General features: G+C 49.4%; 1 protein-coding gene and 1 non-coding gene across 2 annotated transcripts in view; both read right to left on the bottom strand.

Annotated features, from left to right (window-relative positions):
- LOC149339359 (uncharacterized) overlaps positions 1 to 19,652 on the bottom strand; it is an 81,349-nt gene that overhangs the window by 42,156 nt on the left and 19,541 nt on the right. The window lies entirely within an intron of this gene.
- On the bottom strand, positions 12,247 to 12,320 carry TRNAN-GUU (transfer RNA asparagine (anticodon GUU)). The gene has a single exon. It is a non-coding gene; the product is annotated as a tRNA-Asn (tRNA).

Raw genomic sequence — 19,652 nt, 5'->3', positions numbered from 1 at the left:
TGGGTGTACGGCGCCTCGTCGTTCGTTATAACCGAGTTACGCCGCCAGGGTTGTTCGTTGTATCTGAGACGCAGCCCCATTGCCCTAATGCATATTCTGATGATAGCATCGCCCTCTTTCGTAATAAGCGAGCTGTTATAACTGCGGCCGTTATAAGTGGGCTCGACTGCAGTTCATTCGATGCCCTCATTCATTCAAACTGTTGTCTGCTCGCTTCTGGGAATCTAAGGTTCTGGTTCGTCACAATCCTCAGAGTTAATTCCTGCATAACACGAAGTGTTTACCTCCCAGATGTCGTATACACGTTACGGTCGCTTCGAGAGAAATTTCTTAATTCCCAATGGAGCCCTCTGTGAAAACACGGACTGAACACGGACACGAAACACGGACACGGCTGTCGGCACGTGGGGCGACACAGGAAATTGGACACTTTTGTACCCCAAACTTCGGCCCGACGTCCCTTTCAGTCAAAGACAGCCGCGCATAGGGCTTGCGTTCCCCGGGTCTGCAGGTCGTTGCCCGAGTGGTGTGCGTACGCCTTCGGCCTTCACCGGTCCTTGGCCTTCGCCGCCGCCGCCTTGGTCAACTCGGTCCAGGGAGTCTGCTACCGCAATCCACTTAGGCACAGGGAGAGGGGGGAAGGGGGGCATCTCAAGCACTACAGTGGAAATGAATTATAGCAACGATCTAGCCCGAGATTTAACCTACCGGGCCGATCCTCATCCCTTCACCCATACCCATGCCTAGCATGGTGACAGACTAAAACATATAGTAGAATATATGAGCGCAAAAAATACCCCCTCCCTCAAACTCCTGCGAAGCCCTAGAGTGGGGGAAAATTCAGACCAACACTTTCCCTAACCTGTTCATGTTACCATACCATGTTACCATACCATGTTACCATACCATGTTACCATACCATGTTACCATATCATGTTACCATATATCGTGGGAATGCACAGCCAAACCAAAACACTTCACAGTGTCTAAACCGACATATGAGCGGTGAGTTCCAGCGATATAGCCTTAATCATCAACTAAATTTGGTTGAGCAAGTCCTTCAGTCAGCAAAAGCCAGTGGCGCCCTAGACTAAGGGTGCCATCCAGGTTGATCGGCCAACTTTCCTGATATACAATAATGGTTTTATTTCTTTCTCTCTTTCTTGCTAATATTTTTAAGCAGTCTCTCAAAACTGTCTCCACTGTCTGTGCAGTAAAGATGTTGTTCAGCTAGCAGCTACTCAGCAGGATATCTGAGATGATGCCTGCCATATATATGTATATAGATGGCATGCGCAACCCAAAGATTTATAGAACACTTTGCATGTTACCCGTAATACACATTGAGAACGCCTCTACAACAAAGACCAGTACAACGAAGGAATTCGGGCGTCCCCGACAGATGATTCGCTCCTTTACAACGAACACACGTAGCGGCGCTGCCATTGCCCTCCGCAGCCGCCACTGATTTATGGAGCGCCATGCATGCATAAGCAGCGCCATTCAACGCTACTGCAAAGAGCGCTCATGAAAAACCGAACTTCGCAGTACTTAGCCATGGTACCGCCACACGAACGCAAAGAAAAAGAAAATGCGCAGAAGCAGAACCACCGAACGTTTTCACGAACGGCTCCAGAGTAGCCTGCCGAAAGGCCAAACTCTCCCATTTTAGCATTCTATTGCAGTTGTAAAAGGCCTATAGGCCTTTTACAACTGCCACATTACAGCCGTATACGGCTGTAATGTGGCACCCCACTGTAAATAAATTAACAAATAAATAAATTGCTTTACCTCGCGCGACTCGTGTAAGCATGCCGACGACTTCAATTCGATCAGGTTTACAACCAAATGGGCACTGGTATTCTCTTGGATGTCCCACAGATGTCCTAAAGGTCCATGGGACGTCCATGGGAATTTCAGTGCCCATTGGGAAGCGTTACAAGAAGCTGGTGCTCCGGCTTTTCTGCAGCAGCGAGTGCAGAAACAGCGTTCCGACGTGATTTCCTTTTTTTTTTCTCTCCTCTCACTTGCACATGCACCTACGCAAACTGTTCCAGTTGACATTTCCTGTTGAGATTTCCGACGAGCTTTCGCTGTCGGCGCACTCCACAACGTCGCTGGCTACGCCGTTTTCTGTAGCCGCTGATGGCTCGAGCATGCGCGTTAAGAATCCAAGCTGTTCGACACTGCTTCAATGATCCATAATTTTCTAAATCGAGTAATTCATTGCCGTCATCATGCGCAGTACACTGCCATCATATGATGCGCAGAACTCCCGCGTCTCTATAGACTTTCCTTTGTACATACACTGTGGAAAAGTTCAACTGAAACGCGCAAAAGCTTTGGAACAGGACGTTCTTAGCGCGGCTAGCGGTCGATACAGTAATTCCATTAAATTGAGCTTCCTGACGGTGCCTGTGTTCTGGCTTCTAAGACATACTTTTCGAACTTATTCGCAGATTATACTGTGCCGTGGATAACAAGTATTAAAAGAGGCTTAAAACCATCAGCTAACCGACAACACTGCTCCAGAAAAGTTGCAAGACGTTTGCTACTTTCCATACGGTGCATTCAGCTTTGCAAACTGACAAGCTGCGCTGCAGGATGCTTTTCGGTGCGAATTCAAGTGTAACCTGATTTTTAATAATTCAGCTCGGATTACAAGAATCGGGCAAAGTCAGGTTTTACCCGAAAACGAAGGTTACGCTTAAACAGCAACTCCCACAGACTCACGCATATTAAAAAAAAAAAAAATCACGACACAGAATACCGGTCAGTAATGTTTTGTACAACGAGTTCAGGTTTTACCTGAAAACGACGGTTACTCTTAAACAGCAACGCCCACAGGCTCACGCATATTAAAAAAAAAAAATCACGACACAGAATACTGCTCAGCAATGTCCAACTATGGATTTTGTACAAAGAGTTGTTTGCCTAAGGGGTGTCGCCGCTACTCGATGTCGAAGCGCTTTAGTCGAAACGAGGCAGGCAAACGCATGGGCGGAGAGTCCGCTACGCTAGACAGCCAAGCGCGGACTCTCCACGCTTCGATGGTTCGTTGTCGGGCGATCGCTGAATCAGACACGAGGACACGGATCGGGAATACCCAGGTGGAGAAACTACGGAATGACTCGAGGCAACGTTGGCACGAACAGCGACACCGATTGAGTGGATAGAGGCGCATGCAATGGTGACTTCTGGTGGAGTTGAATGGAACGCTACAGCACCGTGATTTGAGCGCGCCCGCCGAAACTACAACCACAAGGACCAAAGCCGCGGTGAAAGCAGCATCGGTGTATCATATCATGTTTATATGTAAATAGATTTATTGTCAGTGTACCCCTCCCCCTGTCCTTTCTACCATCCCCTCCCCTTTAATTTCACTTCTACACACTGCCTGCTATCCTTTATTTCCGCTGCCCCAGCTCAGGTGCCTCCAGCAGCGATAGCAGATGCCGGGGTAGCAAAAATTCTTTTACCTTCCATATTCAACGCAAAATAAAAAAACCACTACTACTACCAACGCTACGCCGGCCCCACAGCTGCCAGCAGTTACTGCATGTTTGCGCCTAACTACACGGTGATGCTCATCGTACTGCCGCAGTCACTTCTTTGCTTACCAAACGCTACTTAGCATGCGTGATTCAAACCAGTGCTCACTCTTTGTCTTACGACGTGGTAATCTGTCGTTAAAGGCCGTCTTCAATTTGTCCTCGGCGTTTTATAATATGCGCCCCCCCCCCCCCCCCCCCAAAAAAAAAAAAAAGTGGCTCGCTAATAGCCTACACGTTATCTGGCGAGGCTTGTGAAATATGTTGCAGACGTTGCAGGTTTTGCCCTTCAACGAAATTTGGGTTCCGGCGTTGGCACTCTCGACAGTGGGTGCAGTGTGCTCATGTGGTCAAGATGGGCCCTTGGAAGAAAAGATATCTCGGAATTTTTTTTAGAGTTTTACTCGCATGAGGCAATCTTATGCATACACGGAAGAGAAGACAGGAGTGTCATATGTGGCGATATAATGGCGTCAAATGCCAGAGAGAGAGAGACAAGGTAGATGAAGACCTAATAAAAAAGATGCCCAGGCTTAGCTTGGTTAAGCCAAGAATGCGTTGCATATTGCGCGGTCTTTTTGCGCGAGGTATTGCTTGGCGGCACTCGATTTTCTCAGCAGCTTTTCCTCCGTGACGTATGGATGGATGTATGGATGGATAGGAGCGCCCCCTTTGAAACAGGGCGGTGGCGACCGCCACCATGCTCAGCCGTCCTTTTTTTCTTTTTTTTCCTTTTTCTTCTTTCCTTTTTTTTTTCACGTGGTTTGGTGGCTGCCCGGCCGCGCCCAAGGGCTGAACTGAGTGATTGCAATATGCTACGCATAAAAAGAGGTGATCTCTCCCGAACACTATTGTATAGCGGGTAGAACGTAGAGAGCCAATAACATGTATAAAAGATCGACACAGTACAGAGTGCAAAAGAAAAAAAAAAGTAGGCTTAATTTTATAAAATGAAAGGTGAAAGGGGTTGGGGAAGGGGCCAAGGAAAGAGGAAAAAATCAGACAGCATGGACACTTAAGCTCAGCGTTAGCTTATGGGGGTTAACGAGAGACGCCGTAGTGAAGGGCTCCGGAAATTTGACCACCTGGGGTTCTTTAAAGTGACGCGATAGCGCAATGGGTTAAATCCCATACATGTAGAACGTCATTCTCTATTTTACATTCATAGATCCCTGGGAGTACTCATACTCCTCCTGGCGCAGTGGGGCAGCGGTAAAGCGATGCATTGTATTGTATTCTATTGTATTGTATTGTACTCGTTTTTTTTTTTACGCATACGCCACTCAGACTATCATGCGCCAAAAGTATGGTACAATTTCTTTCAAAAATTCGGTGTCCTCAGCGACAGCCCTTATCCGGACAAGGACTCCGAAGAGCCCAACAAATCAATTAAAGACCTCAGCCTTCATCTCAGGCCTGAGAAAATGGTTGAGGTGCATCATGAAATGCGTGAAAGCACGGGGTAAGAATTTTTAGAGTTTAAAGTTTTTGTGATATTATAGTTTGTTTAAGATCGCCGCTTCATTCATGGAACTAAAAACTGATGAAATAACTACAAGTGGACTATCCCCTAAAAGTAAATTGGGATGGAAGGGAATGTGTTCATTGTTAACTACAGCCACTGCCCTGCGATGTCAGGTGCTCCCAGCGGTGGGCCTTGCGCAACCCACGTTGCTTCCCGAGCGACCAATCATTAATTTAACTGCCACCTGCCACAGTGGGCAGGTTGTGATGCCTCCGCAAGGTCACGTGATCTGGAAGGCCCACCTGCCTTCTGAGTTGCTTTTTGGGGACCATTTCCCAGAACCATTCCCGTGATTTTAAGCGCACAACGCCAACGCCGACACCAGATTTGCTGGTCAACGGGACCTTTAACGCTAACGCGTTGAAAGAAAGAAGAGGTAAATTTGCAAGAAATCCTGCGGCCAGCGGAACGTACCTACGACCTCACCGGGTTTTGTTGAAGCGAACAAATATTCAGCTGTGGTAGAATCAGACATTAAGTCTAGTCATGGAAATAGCGGAAACTGGCTGTCGCGTCAACATGGCACGAGATAGCGCACCTCACACTGTGCCGGCCAGAACGAATTTCGATATAGGTGCGGGTCATTGTGATTCGTGGAAAGCATGCACGGAGAGTCCGGCCCTCAACATATTAGGTTGTCTTTCGAGTCACGGGAAACAGACAAGAGATACCATGGATGCATACGTCACTCCAAATGCAGATAAATCTGAAGTAGTTGGCGGAGATTTAAATACAGTACTTATCTCCATCCACCTCTGCATTTTTTCCTCATAATTTGCAATATCTGCTCATCTGTAAGCAGTTCACAATAATAAAAACCGTGTTGATTCCCCAACTGGCTTGGGGTATGCGTTTATGCTTCGCGGCAAAATATTCTCAAGTGGTTCCATCTGGCGATGTATCTTTCGAGCGAACCCAGAAGTGGCTGCGCGTGGCGGCAGCTGGTGGCATTTCAAAGTACAACCATGTTGATGTCTCCACAACCCTCCGAAAGGTGTCCGATTTGAAAGAAGCCTCATTTTAGTCTATAACCTTTTTTGATGTCTCCACAACTCTCTAAAAGGTGTCCGGTTTAACAGAAGCCCTTGAGGACTTGAAGCGCTGTCAACGTGCCTATTATCAGTTGAAGCAGGCAACCCTTGGGCTCGGAGTCCGCGCCGAACAGCTGGAACGCGCCTGCTGCGCAAGGAGGATCCGGCCGTGCAGACCAAACACTTGAGTGCAGTGAGGTCGTGAGGGGGAACCAAGGTCGTGCCTCGAATTCCTTTGAAATAATAAAGTTCCCCCCCCCCCCCCTCCCCCTCAGCTGATCGCGCGTATCGTGCGTATTGAGCAGGCGCTCACTCGCTTCACTGAACTTCTCACCTGGTGGTGGTGAAAACATTTATTAGGAAGGGACAGGAAGTATGCTTGGATCAGCCCCTAACGGACCGATCGTTACAAGCACTAGGTGGAGGTCTCTAGTTTGGGACTCCAGTGGTGGTGGCCGCCGCCTGGGCGCGCCCGGGCGACCCACATGGAGCGAACTTGCGCTGCGGATTTTGAGCGGCGCGGCGGAACGCGGACGCACCGCCGCTGTGCCGCACCACAAGAGGCGGAAAACGGGCGGCTGCCGCCAAACCGCTGCCGACAAAAACAAAAAAAAAAGATTTGGAAGCTTACTCTAAAGCCATTGTTTATTGGAGGGCGCATTCTCACTTTTTAGTTCAGCGTATGCTATCTCCCCTCTCCACTCCACCCCCGCTTGGTTTCACCGGCGCGCCGAGCCAGCGGCAGCTGCTGCTAGCAGAGACGCAAAAATAGACTCAGCCTATAGTAGCGCCATCTGGTTCTCGGGACAGGAACCATTACTGTAAACAAACCGGTTCTCCTCTTAAGCCTAGAAGTGGGAGAATCGTCACTCTAAATAAAAAAATAAAGCAAATTTATCACTTACAAGTTTTATTAAAGGCAAGGCGAGACGAAGCGAAAGACCGGTGCTCCATTTACGGCCAGTGAACGCAGTGAAAAAGGCAGCAACAACGAGAATTCAGTCCAAAGCGAGGGGTCCGGCTTCGAAAGGCGCCGCCATGTTTGTCGCCGCGCGAGTGCGGAAGCTAGATGCGGGAAGAGAGCGCCCTCATTGGTCCGCGCTGACAGCCCGCATTCGCCGCTTCCGGTGAGCGGCTGACCGCCGTGCGAACGTATCTAGCACTGCTTGGTCGGCGGCGAACGGCCGCCGGCGGCCAAGCGGCCGCCGCCGGGCGGCCGTACGCAGGTTTTCCGCGAGAAAACCGCTCCATGTGGGTCGGGCTTGTTGGGCCTGTAATTCGTGGCAGCCGAGCAGGGTCGCCTCCCAGTCCTCCCGGGGGGTTGGGTTGGGGATGGGGGGAATAGCCGGGTTGGAGGGGCAGGCCCACACCATGTGATAGGTGTCCGAAGACACCACTCTACAGTGCGGGAAGCTGCCGCTATAGGAGGGGTCAATATGTTTTAATGCTGCCGGGCGCAGTAATGTATTGGTGAGAGGGAGCCGCTCATCCGCCTTCTTGAGGCCTTTATATGGGCGAGGGTAAAGGTGATGACTATTTTGATAGTAGGTTGTAACATCTTTCAATGTATAGACCGGATTAAAATCGGGTTCCTGATCGGGTGGGGAGGAGAAAACAGCCCGGTGAGAGAGCGCGCGGGCGGCTGCGTCTGCAGCCTAGTTTCCTGCCAACCCCTGATGAGCGGGGGCCCATATAAGGTAACGGTGTGCGAGGTCCGTATCCCGTATGCAATTTTGGTAGATTCAATAGGCTAGGAAGGGAGTGCCGCCTTGTTCAACGTTCCGACAGACCCCTCGCGAGTCCGTGATTAGGGATTTTGAATCGGAATGTGAGGATGCCAGGGCAATCGCGACCTCTTCTGCATGTGTTGCATTGCGGGCTCTGAAGGTGAGGCCATCAACAAAACAGGTGTATACTACGTGGACGCCTCCGGCCCTCACCACGGTGGATAGTACACGGCCGCGGTGGTTCACAACGGCAACTTCTCCCCTCGCACTTGCCGCGATGGCTCAAGGCACTCGGCTACTGAGCCGGAGTACCCGGGTTCGAACCCGGCAGCAGCGGCAGCGTTTCGATGGAGGCGAAACGCAAAAGGCGCCCGTGTGCTGTGCGACGTCAGTGCACGTTAAAGATCTCCAGGTGGTCGAAATTATTCCGGAGCCCTCTACTACAGCACCTCTTTCCCTTTTATTCTTTCACTACCACTTTCCTACCTTCTTTCCACCTTCCTTCCACTGCCATCTGGGAATACTGGATCTGAACACCCTCCCTCCCTTCTCCCCCCCCCCCCCCCCCCCCCCCCCCCCTACATCCCCCTACCCCTTCCCCTGGTCCCCAAGAGTGATGCCACCAACTGGCCAACATACGTCAAGACCAGTATCCCCCCCCCCCCCCCCCCCAAGAATATCCCATAGCAATTCAAGTCAAGTCTGAACACCAGAATCGAAGAAAAAAACCGAACTGCAAGCTGACCTAATTCGCATTTGGCGAAACTACTCAAATTGACCATCGTTTTTTATTCATCTTGTCAGTGGTGGTCGAAATATTTCTTCTCTATCGTTTCGAAAATTTCACTGAGTTTTAGGTTTTATCATGGACATGTTTTTTGGAACTGGAGACGAAGAAAAAAGTCGTCAGCACTACACAAAGGCTGAAAGAAAAAGGGAAACCCGTGCCGTCACACCACGAGTCAGTGCTGAGCCGGCCACTCAGCTCCAAGGACACAACAACACAAAACAACGAGCACACTGGCAGAGTGTGGGATAATTTGTTTAAGGTCTGTGCATTAAAGTGGGCAAACAACCTTTCAGAATGACGTCTCCCCTTTGTATACGTCATTCACCAACCAGTGCAATCAGGTGCTGCATATGCTTGCCCGGGTTACGAATCGGCGCCGTATAGGCCTCGCGAGGCCGGCATTCTTAGTCTGGTGCAAGCCCTGATATACACTCTCGCCTTCTCTCCCATATCGTCTACCTCAACCTCACGCGGACCGGAGTGGCCCGTGTGTCCTCCCTCATACAACGAGCGCAAAAATTTGCTCTGGGTCTCCTCCTCCGCACACCCACCCATAGACTCCGTGAGCTCGGGGTCAACACCTTCGAGGAACTCATTGTAACACATCGGGCGGCGCAACTTGCACGCCTCCGTACCACCACTCAGGGCCAGACAATTCTCGCCAAACTTAGGTACCAAAATTCATCGCCTCCCCTCGACAACTTTTACGGCGAAAGCTCTACTTCACGACCAAATCTGCAAAAGCTGGGCTATCGCTGAAGCCTCGACCTTGACCTTGAAAAAAAGAAAAAAGAAATGCTGCCGCTACTGGTATTCTAAGTCTCAGCAGAAGGCGATTTTGCACTTCGTAAACGCGCTTGGAAAAGTTTGGAAAGAATAATGGTTAGACCGCTAAATACGGACTGCATGGGTCAAACTGGTGTGTTTGTCCAAGGACACAGCGTCACTCTGAGGTCGCTCAGAGTGTTTTAGGGCCAACGTCTGGTAAACCAAAGCAACTAATTACTTTTAAAGGGCTTCCGATAATCTATTTGAAATTGGGCTCTTTCTTTTCCTGTTGGTCTTCGTATGGCACGTGTACCTTTGTGTGCTTCGTGATGCTTGGATTTTGTCGCTAAGTGGTTGATCGAGCCCCTGGAGTTTGACCTCTATTATCAGTAGCTAGCACATTGCCAATCGAGTCCCATTTATTCCGCCCAGGATCTTATGCGGAATGAATGAGACTAAGTTGGCACTGCGCTCTACGTTACGGCTCACGCCATTTCTCGTCCCTTGTACTTTAAAACTAGGGGCATAAAAATATTGCACGGATGCGGTTTCCGCGCATTGGTCTTTGCGCATAATGTTGAGGCTGTGCTGGTTTCCGTTATTAAGTGGTGTGTAAGTGCGGGCCATTTGAAATGAAAAGTACAAAAATACAAAAAAGATAGCACAATTTTCACCCTCCTCTCACCGTCCACCGTCTCACCGTCTCACATTTTAACCGTCCAGCGTCGGCGCATGGAGACTGGCGGCACTAAAATACACATGCTGGTTTCACAACTTCTGCAGCTCTGCCAACACACACGGCCCTGAGTTTGCTGTTAAATTTGTTGCGAATACAGAGGATGATTGGTCGTCGTGCACTTACAGTGCCCGACGCCCACCTTTTTTCTTGTCAAAGTCGATGGCCTCCACTCTTTCTCGAGAAATAATGAACATACTGGACAGGAGAATAAAACAAACGAAATGGCTACTATGGTCTAGCTAGTACTTACTGAAACCCCATTTAGCATAAGTCGGCCGCTAAAACAAAACTTCTCGCCCTTTGGCTGGGAGAAGAGATAAAGAGACCGCGACAGTTATCGTGCTGTGTGTAATTTTGTTCACGCGTTGTGCAGTGCTCTAAAGATTATAGAGCGATAAGTTATCTGAATACGAATTGCGATCAGCTCTATGATGTATCGTCTTTGTCAAATGTAACCGTGCAGGCGCCAACGGCCCGGAAGCGCGATCGTGAGGCAGCACGCGTTCGCCGGCGCTTGCTGACGAGAGCTGGCTCCGAGATTACCGGTGATGACGTTGCACTGCGCCCTTACGCTCGCTGCGTGGATGATATGCTGCGTGGTGTTTATCATCCACGCAGCGAGCGTGGGAGCGCAAATCAACGTCATCAGCGGTAATCTCGGAGCAAGCGCTTGCTGGCAACCGCCGGAAAACGCGTGCTGCCTCACGATCGCGCTCCCTCTCCTGGGCCATTCACGCCTGCCTGCTTACTTTTGATAAAGGCGGTATTGAGAGGTGCGCTTTAGATTTCTTTTGGCGTTATACTGTGCAGCAGTCTTTCACAGTTTCTGCCGTCGCAATAGGCGGAAATGGATCAAAGGTAGAGGTCAAGAAAAGGACCCAGCAAACCACAAACCTCTCAGAGACGTCTCTGAGAGGTTAGTGGTTTGTCTGGGGAGGTTGGAGTAATTCGGGAAGCGAAGAACTTTTACGTGCACAGCCTCAGTGTTCGTTGAAACGTAAGCGAGCAATTTCGTCGTGACCTTCTCGTGACACAAACAGGCGCTGGAGTTGTGCCAGACGACGCCAAAGCCCTGTTGTGACCTCGCGGTAGCGGCGGCTCCTGCCAGGCGTGGTGTGCCTCGCCACTTTCCACATCTTCAGTCTTTAGTGCCTCCCCCCGGAGCCCCCGCCAGTCGGTATAAAGATGCCGGTAATGATCAATGCAGTTATGGTGCAGCTGGCCCACGTTTTATCTTTTCTGGGGAAAAACGGCTATAACTATCCTTCTGCGAACAATACAGCAGATCAGATGGAAAACTCGATCGGCACGGTTATGAAATCGTTTCCGCGGACAAGTGTGGTATGTATTGAGATCTATGCATTTGCGGAAGTCATAGCGTTTTCCTGGTATCATAAAGTCCATGCATTATAAAACTGAACGTTGCTCTCAATAATAATAATAATAATAATAATAATAATAATAATAATAATAATAATAATAATAATAATAATAATAATAATAATAATAATAATAATAATAATAATAATAATAATAATAATAATAATAATATTAATGGGCTCGTGTGCTGTCCGATGTCAGCGAAAACTTACCCAGGTTGGCCTAACTTTAACTATAGAGCCCCTCCACTACGGCGTTTATCATAACCCTTTTGTTGTTTTAGGACGTTAAACTGCATAATTTACGATTTGAATTTATGTTTACTACTTCACGTTATGTTAACTTACTTATGTTAACTACTTACTGACAGATGATGTCTCAAAAGAAGGACTGAAAGCACAAAAATACCTAATTTCATTACTGCATCCCCTCAAGAAACAACGTCCGGAGATGATCGCTCCCTATTTTTTATATATATATTTGAGAAGTGTGCCATGAGCCGTAAGTTGAGAAAGCGATAGGTAGAAGGGAGGATAGGAGACAGAAAGTTAAAAGAAGTGGAGAGCAGTTTCACCGATGTAATCGAAAAGGCTGGTGGTGAGCCGCTTATTCAGTGCGGTGCTCGTGTTGGGGTGTTCTCTTCTGCCTAAAACCTGGGAGTTAAATCGGCGTCATGGAAAGCACTAAGGGGAGCGCCTCCAATATGGGTTTGCGTAGAAAAAAAAAGTCACATGCCGCCCCCGGGAGGGCTCGAACCTCCAACCTTTCGGTTAACAGCCGAACGCGCTAGCCGACTGCGCCACGGAGGCTGGACGTTAGTTACTTTGACGCCATCGAGTGCGTAGCTGACTCCGCACGAACGCCTTGACGCGTGAGTCTGAGGCAGGTAACACTTAAAATAAAGGTGAACTGTCGGAGACTAGGAGCACAGTTTTAGACAGGAATGAGAATGAGTCAAAGAGCAGAGTTAAAATGGGCGCAGTTTTAAATGCTGGGGATGCTACGAAACGCTGTGATTTAAGCTTCTTGCCGACACGCACAAGTGAGAGTGCAGCAACCCAGGCGGATAGATTTGTTGGTTAGTTAATGGGGTTTAACGTCCCAAAGCGACTCAGGCTATGAGGGACGACGTAGTGAAGGGCTCCGGAAATTTCGACCACCCGGGGTTCCTTAACGTGCACTGACGTCGCACAGAACACGGGCCTCTAGAATTTTGCCTCCATCGAAATTCGACCGCCGCGGCCGGAACCGAACCCGCATATTTCGACTCAGCAGCCGAGCACCATACCCACTGAACCACTGCGGCGGCTTTCAGGCAGAGAGAGTTGTCCATGGAAATAATCAGTGGTTAATTATTAACAGATAGTTACTCGTCAAAGCAACGCTGCGGCTGCGAGGAATGTTTCGACAGCGAAATCTCAGTACACATACGGCCCTCCTTTTACAGCGTTAGCTGGTCTCAGATCTTTCATCAGTTTCACGCCGTTATTGGCGTCGGCAAGCCCGTCACCAGGCACCCACCCGTAGAATTGCACCTCACGCCTATGAGCTCAGCACCTGGGCTCCAGTTCGTCCTGCAAAGAAGGCGAGTGCTCTGTCTAATATGCTATTGCTGCGGTGAACCAGTGGTTACAGCGTTAGCTGTTCCTAGCTCTTTCCTCAGTTTTGCGCCGTCGGAGCTAGGTGGTGTCTGTAAGACCACCTCCGGGCACATGCCACCTACGAGCCACGCACCTTCCACCAAGGTCTTTCCGCACCTGCCAGCTAGCATCATTCGAATACGAGGCGGATGCTCTGAGCACTAGGCCACCGCAGCCATGGAGAGGCCTTAATTTCTTAGCGATTGCAAGGAAGCTAACGGTGGATCATTCGCGCTACAAACAAGTAAGCATGTATTGATTTCTTAATGCGATAGCATTAAAGTTGTCGTCACACCAAAACCGGGCTGATGTGCTAGACGGAACTCTCTGGTTGGTCAAGAGATGTCACGTGACCATGTAACGTCATCACGACCTTCCCTGCGGGCCTTCTCGATTGGCCGGAAAAGGTCACATGGCCTTGTTACATCATCACAGCCTGCCCACAGTGGTAGGTGGCAACTGGCCACTGGATTGTGGACAACCTGTCCGCTGTGGCAATCAATTATTGGTCAAGAGAGGTCACGTGACTTTGTGATGTCATCACAACGTGCCCATCGGATTTTGAGCGACCTAGCTGCTAGACAGCAACCGAGGCAGAGAATAGAGATAGAGTTGTCGTCACACCAAAACCCTGCCCATGCCCGTGGCGAAATTCCCTGAGAGAGAAAGAAAGAAATAGGAAAGGAGATGACTCACGACGACATTCTCCCCCAAAACACAAAATATTTACCGCCTCGTATTCTAAATGGATCATTAGAAGATCATATAAGGACTCTTCCTATTCGCGTTATAATAGCAACGGACACCTTGCAATGTAACGAAAAGGCAGATGTGGGAATATTCTGTCCGCCTCTAGATTGATCCTTTTCTCTGCGTCTTCTGGATTACACTCCAATTTTTTAAATCAGAGTTTCTGGCTGCAGTGCTTTCTCTACGCAAGCTATATATAGACCCCTATCTTTCCGCAATGGCAGTCATTACTGATTTTTTTTTAACTTCGTGCTCGTCCAGCGCTTTGACACTTCCATCTTGAGCACATACTTATCACTGCCTCCTTGACATATGAACATAGATTTCATATGGGTACCCGGTCACTGAAGTGCGACGATAAATGAGGTTGAAGAAAACCTGTAAAAGGCGTCCCTCAGCGGCTCCGTGTTGCCTATCTTCCAGGCTACAGCGCATACCACAGCAGCTATTGGTTCGGGCGATGTACGTTACCTCAGATATTCCTGCAGCAAGAAATTTTATCGAACTAGAACTGTAAATCTCTCTAACGAGGCTGCGCTGTCGTATCCATCATCTAAATTTCTATCTTACAGGTCTGGTTTGGGGCTTTCCTCGGCGCGTTTGGCCGTGAACCCGAATGCATAGATCATTTTTGCTGCTTTTCCACCACTTCACCTCTTTGAGAAGCATGTTGTTGGTGGGGCCCTCGAAGCATATTGGCCTTCCTGAAATCACATCGACTGCCTTTTGCTAAATCTTAAAATATTACCTTTTCTGTATTCATTATTTAATTGTGATTCAATTTTTCATTATTGTTGTCATTTTTCTTTTTTCTTTTTAGTCGACGATCTTACTTGACTTAAGTTTGGTTTAGTTTACTGGGGTTTAACGTCCCAAAGCAACTCAGGCTATGAGGGACGCCGTAGGGAAGGGCTCCGGAGATTTCGACCACATGGGGTTCTTTAACGTGCACTGACACCGCACAGCACACGGGCCTCTAGAATTTCGCCTTCATCGAAATTCAGCCGCCGCGGCCGGGATCGAACCCACGTCTTTCGGGTCAGCAGCCGAGCGCCGTAACCACTGCGCCACCACGGCGGGCCTCTTGATTTCATACCCAAGGGTGTTGCACTCTCGCGTGTATTTCATCTGCATCTATATATTTGTTCCTTTTTTTGACCACGTAAATGTACAGGAGAATAGCAATCTATGCCTGCCGGTTCTTGGTCGATCCCCCAGTGTACGTGGGTATGTGCCATCTGTTGTTAGATGAACAACAGCGACAACAACAGCGGCCACAGCAAAGAGGGTTATTTCGTCTACAAAAGAGGAATGCAGCCGGGATCTTCTGCCAGCGGGACCGTGTCAAGTGTGGCGCCTGTAGATACCCAGCAAACCAAAAACCATTCAGAGACGTCTCTGAGAGGTTTTTGGTTTGCTGGGCACTCCTGGGACCTCGACCGGATCGACGGGCGGGCCGCCCAAACGCCGACAGCGAGCTTGGGGAACAGCAATGACACAAGATAAGGAGGCTACACCAGGTACCGTGAATGCAAAAGACAAGCAAGTACGCCGCCAGGCATAGCCGCTGCTTAAAAAGGGCCCCTGCCCACCCCATCGTCCCAAACACTCTCTACCTCACTTTGAGCGAGCCTCCTCTCCTTCCATTCCCTCCTCGAAATTTTTCTCTCCCGCTCCTCGTCGAGTAGGCTCGGCAAGGCAAAATCACCCCTTCCTTCTCCGGTGTAAGCCGGAGGCGTGGTGTCTGTGGAGTGCGGCACAAGGCGACGTCATGGCCCCGCCTTCAATAGAATTCTTTTCATGGTTTTTGCATTTTCTCCGCACACTGAACGATCGAGAGGCGCGATAGGCTCGACCACCTAGACTTGTTAGCGAGCGCATCCTTTCACACATCTGTTTGTCATTCCCAGTTAACGAGCCACCTTTTCATTTTCTTTTAGGCCTCCCCACCGTTTCACGAGCGGAGGGGCGGAAGTCGGTTGTGTTCGAAACACACGGCGAAGCGCGGACCCGGCAACCGCCCGTTTGCTTTTCTCCATGCGTGTTTGTGTTCTGTGTGTTTGTGTCTTTTCTCCGCTCCAAAGCATATGTCATTCGTTGGAGTCAAGGCGTACGCAAGATGCACGAAAGATAAGCGGTGTGTGTGCGGAGCGGTCAAGTGGGCGAGCGAGGGAAAGGCTCTGCTGCACTAGTAATTAAAACCTTGTTTTGGGGGGCTTGCATAGAAGAAAAAAATCTGAGAAGGGAGCGCGTACGCAGAGCGTCTCGTGAGGTGATCACGGCGGGGGGAGGGGGGGGGGGGCGAACCAACTCCCTCAGTTTTACTATTTTTTACTTTTTATGGCAAGGGTTCAAGGCTGTCGCCGCACGCTCCCTCCGCAGTTTTTTTTTTTGTTCCTTCATGCGGGTTTGTAGGCATGAGCCAGAACAGAAGGCGCTGCGGAAAGCGTTGTGCAGACGACGCGACGCCAAGGCTACGCCCAACCTTCTCCCGTCAGTCAGAACGATGCACCAATGGAGTGCCTTTAGCGAAAGTAGCCCCCCATGACGTCAGCGGGGTTCAGAGTAGTGGTCCGGGCCCGTTTTTGTTGAAGGAAAGAACGAGCGGGCTTTGATTTGAATTTTCGCAGCTTTTCGGGGCGCGCATGGCTCTAGTATTTTGCAGAGGTTATCTTCGATGCCTCATCTATGCAGTGGGCTTGTTTTTCAAAAATGTCCGGACCCTGGGCAGTGGCTCTTTAAGGTGTCGGCTGCGTCGCATTGCGTACCAAGAGGCAACCGCAAGCGAGAACAAGGAAAGGCATGAATCCGCGAAATTCGTACCCTCAGAACAAAAAGAAGCGCTGGCTGTTGGGGCGACGTCTCTGTTTACCCCCGGGCCACTGACTCTCCAACAAGACCGAGTCGAAGGTGTCGTCTCGATATAATTCACGTGGCGTATATAATATGTCTAGCCCCTCGACGCGGGCCCTCAACAACGCGATCGTGTCGACACATGGCTCGCTGGCAGGCCGGAACGCATATTTCGACGGTTGCTTGTAGATCTTGACATCAGCGGCTCTACAGTCTGCTTAGTAACGATCTGTCGAAAACTTCCTTGTAATAGCCTGTGTCAAAAAACACTGACAGTTAATTGTGACAGGCAGCCGGTTCCTATAAGCTGAATAGTTGCAAAGGGTGAATGCACAAAAAGTGAAGTGCGTAGTATGGCCAAAGCAAGTCTGTAGGATTAATCTACTTGCGTTATAAAGTTAGTATAGGTATCTTCGATTGTAGGAAGTGAGAATACTGTTCACGTGGCGATATATCATCATCAGCCTGACTGCGCTCGCTGCAGGGCAAAGGCCTCTCCCATATCTGCCCAATTAGCCCTGTCATGTGCCAGCTGCGGCCCCCTATCCCCGCGAACTTCTTAATCTCATCCACCCGACTAACTTTCTGGCGCCCCCTGGTACGCTTCCCTTCTCTTGGCATCCAGTCCGTTATTCTTAAGAACCATCGATTATCTTGCTTTCGCATTGCATGCCCTGCCTAAGTCCATTTCTTCCTCTCGATTTCGACAAGAATATCATTAACCCGCGTTTGTTCCCTAACCCAGTCGGCCCTCTTCCAATCTCTTAACGTTACTCCTATAATTTTTCTTTCCATAGCTCGCTGCGTTGCCCTTGGTTTAAGTTGAACCCTTTTCGTTATCCTCCACGTTTCTGCTCCGTAGGTGAGTTCCGCGGTAAGATACAGCTGTTAAATACATTTCTCTTGAGCAATGAGCTGGCCCATCAGCTCGCCCGCGACACACTTTTCCGGGCACCGTTGATCCCCTGGCCCAAGCCCTCGGAGGACGGTGGGAGACTCACCCTTCGCCGCACCATAAAAGAGGTCTACCTTGAGCTCCGCCTCGACAAACGCCTTTACCTTCCCCCTCTTCCATCACTGACGGTGCCGGAGTCTAACAAAATAACATTATGCCACTAACTGATCTAAGAAACTATCGTTTAGCAATTTTTGTAAAAAAATGTTATCTGCACTGCAAACATGTCCACTGTCGGTCACACATAGTAGCTTAGGAGGTTTTGTAAATGCTAATGACAACTCCCCCTAGCATCGCTATTACGCGGGGAAATCCACTACTTGCGGCCCATTCCAGCCATTTTCCTTTAAGTGAGGAAATCACTCGATCGTTTGAAAAACACTCTCTATTTTGCATGCCGCGAAAAGTATTCATAGTTGCCACTTGACTCCAATGTGTTCATGCAGAGTAACGGAACGTCATTGTGAAGCAAGACCAAATATTGCTAATTAGACACCATCCAAGACTACTGTCAAGACCAACTCATTATTTTACTTAGACACCGTCATAGGCGCGCGCACAAGGGAGGGAGGTGCGCCCCCCTCAATCGTCTAAGCCCCCTAATCGCCAAGTCTGCCTCATACATTTACTCTGTCGGACCTGTTCCGTCATTGTTTACAGTGCAGTGCTATGGCCAATCAGGTTCCTTAGTGTCTGAAGACCCACAATGTTGCGTTCTAAGAACTGTTTACTGGCCGGGTAATTTTGAGGCAAGCTTTTCAGGTTCTTTTTTGCTGTGACAGTAACAAAACACAAATCTGTCACATTTACTGGGGTCTAGAGAGAATGGAAATTACTCTGGAAGCGCGATGTTACATTGATGCTTTCGCGACGCAGTGACTGCCTTCCTCTGCCGGTACTCACGTGGTGAACACGGGAGCCGAAAGCCTCAGTGTGCTTGCGAACGTTTCAACAAGAGGACGGTCTTAGTCAGGATGAAGACAAGACCTCTTGCGGAAAAGCTGGCAAGCACCCTGAGCATTTCCCCTCCCTTCGTTCACATTTTAGTGTGAAGGAACCAGCGGCTTATCCTCTCTGTATCATATATTTTTCTGCAGATGTTACAGATTAAAATGAAAACATCTGCTGAATAATATCTTGTATATTTTGAAACTACATCGCATGGAAATAAATGTTCTATAATCATTCCTCACCTTTGCGCTCCGTTCTGGCCGTAAGGGCCCTAGGTGAGAGAAGATTGGGTGTTGGGGTGGGGGCACTGCGCTGAAACATATGGCTCATTCTCATGGAGAACCCTGCGCACGCCTATGGACACCGTTCAAAAACTTGTCTAAGCATCTTAGCTGACGCTGAACAGGCACTCATCGTCTCAGCAGCAAACCCGGGAGTGCACGTGCGTGCCATTCAGTGCATGGAAAATGCGTGATGAGTGATCACTTCCATCGAGCAGTGAAACTGTGGAAATTGGACAAATAGCCCGACAAAGCCTGGGCGGCTCAGCACCCCATCTTTGCGACTCAGGGCAGTCGGCTGCGGCAGTAAATCTCTCCTCCCCTCCGTTGTTAGCAAACAAGGAAAGAGTGAACATGAATGAGAGTGAGCGGACATGAGTGTGAGTGTGAGTGAGTGGTTGTGAGTGTGAGTGAGTGGTTGTGAGTGTGAGTGGTCATGAGTGCGAGTGTGAGTGAGTGGTTGTGAGTGTGAGTGGACATGAGTGAGTGGTTGTGAGTGTGAGTGGACATGAGTGCGAGTGGACATGAGTGCGAGTGTGAGTGAGTAGTTGTGGGTGCGAGTGGTCATGAGTGTGAGTGAGTAGTTGTGAGTTCAAGTAGTCATGAGTGTGAATGCGAGTGAGTGGTTGTGAGTGCGAGTGGTCATGAGTGTGAGTGAGTAGTTGTGAGTTCAAGTAGTCATGAGTGTGAATGCGAGTGAGTGGTTGAGTG

This window comes from Amblyomma mixtum, chromosome 6, assembly GCF_055824585.1.
Source record: "Amblyomma mixtum isolate Tamu chromosome 6, ASM5582458v1, whole genome shotgun sequence".
NCBI lineage: Eukaryota > Metazoa > Arthropoda > Arachnida > Ixodida > Ixodidae > Amblyomma > Amblyomma mixtum.
This window is presented reverse-complemented; position numbering and strand designations above follow the sequence as displayed.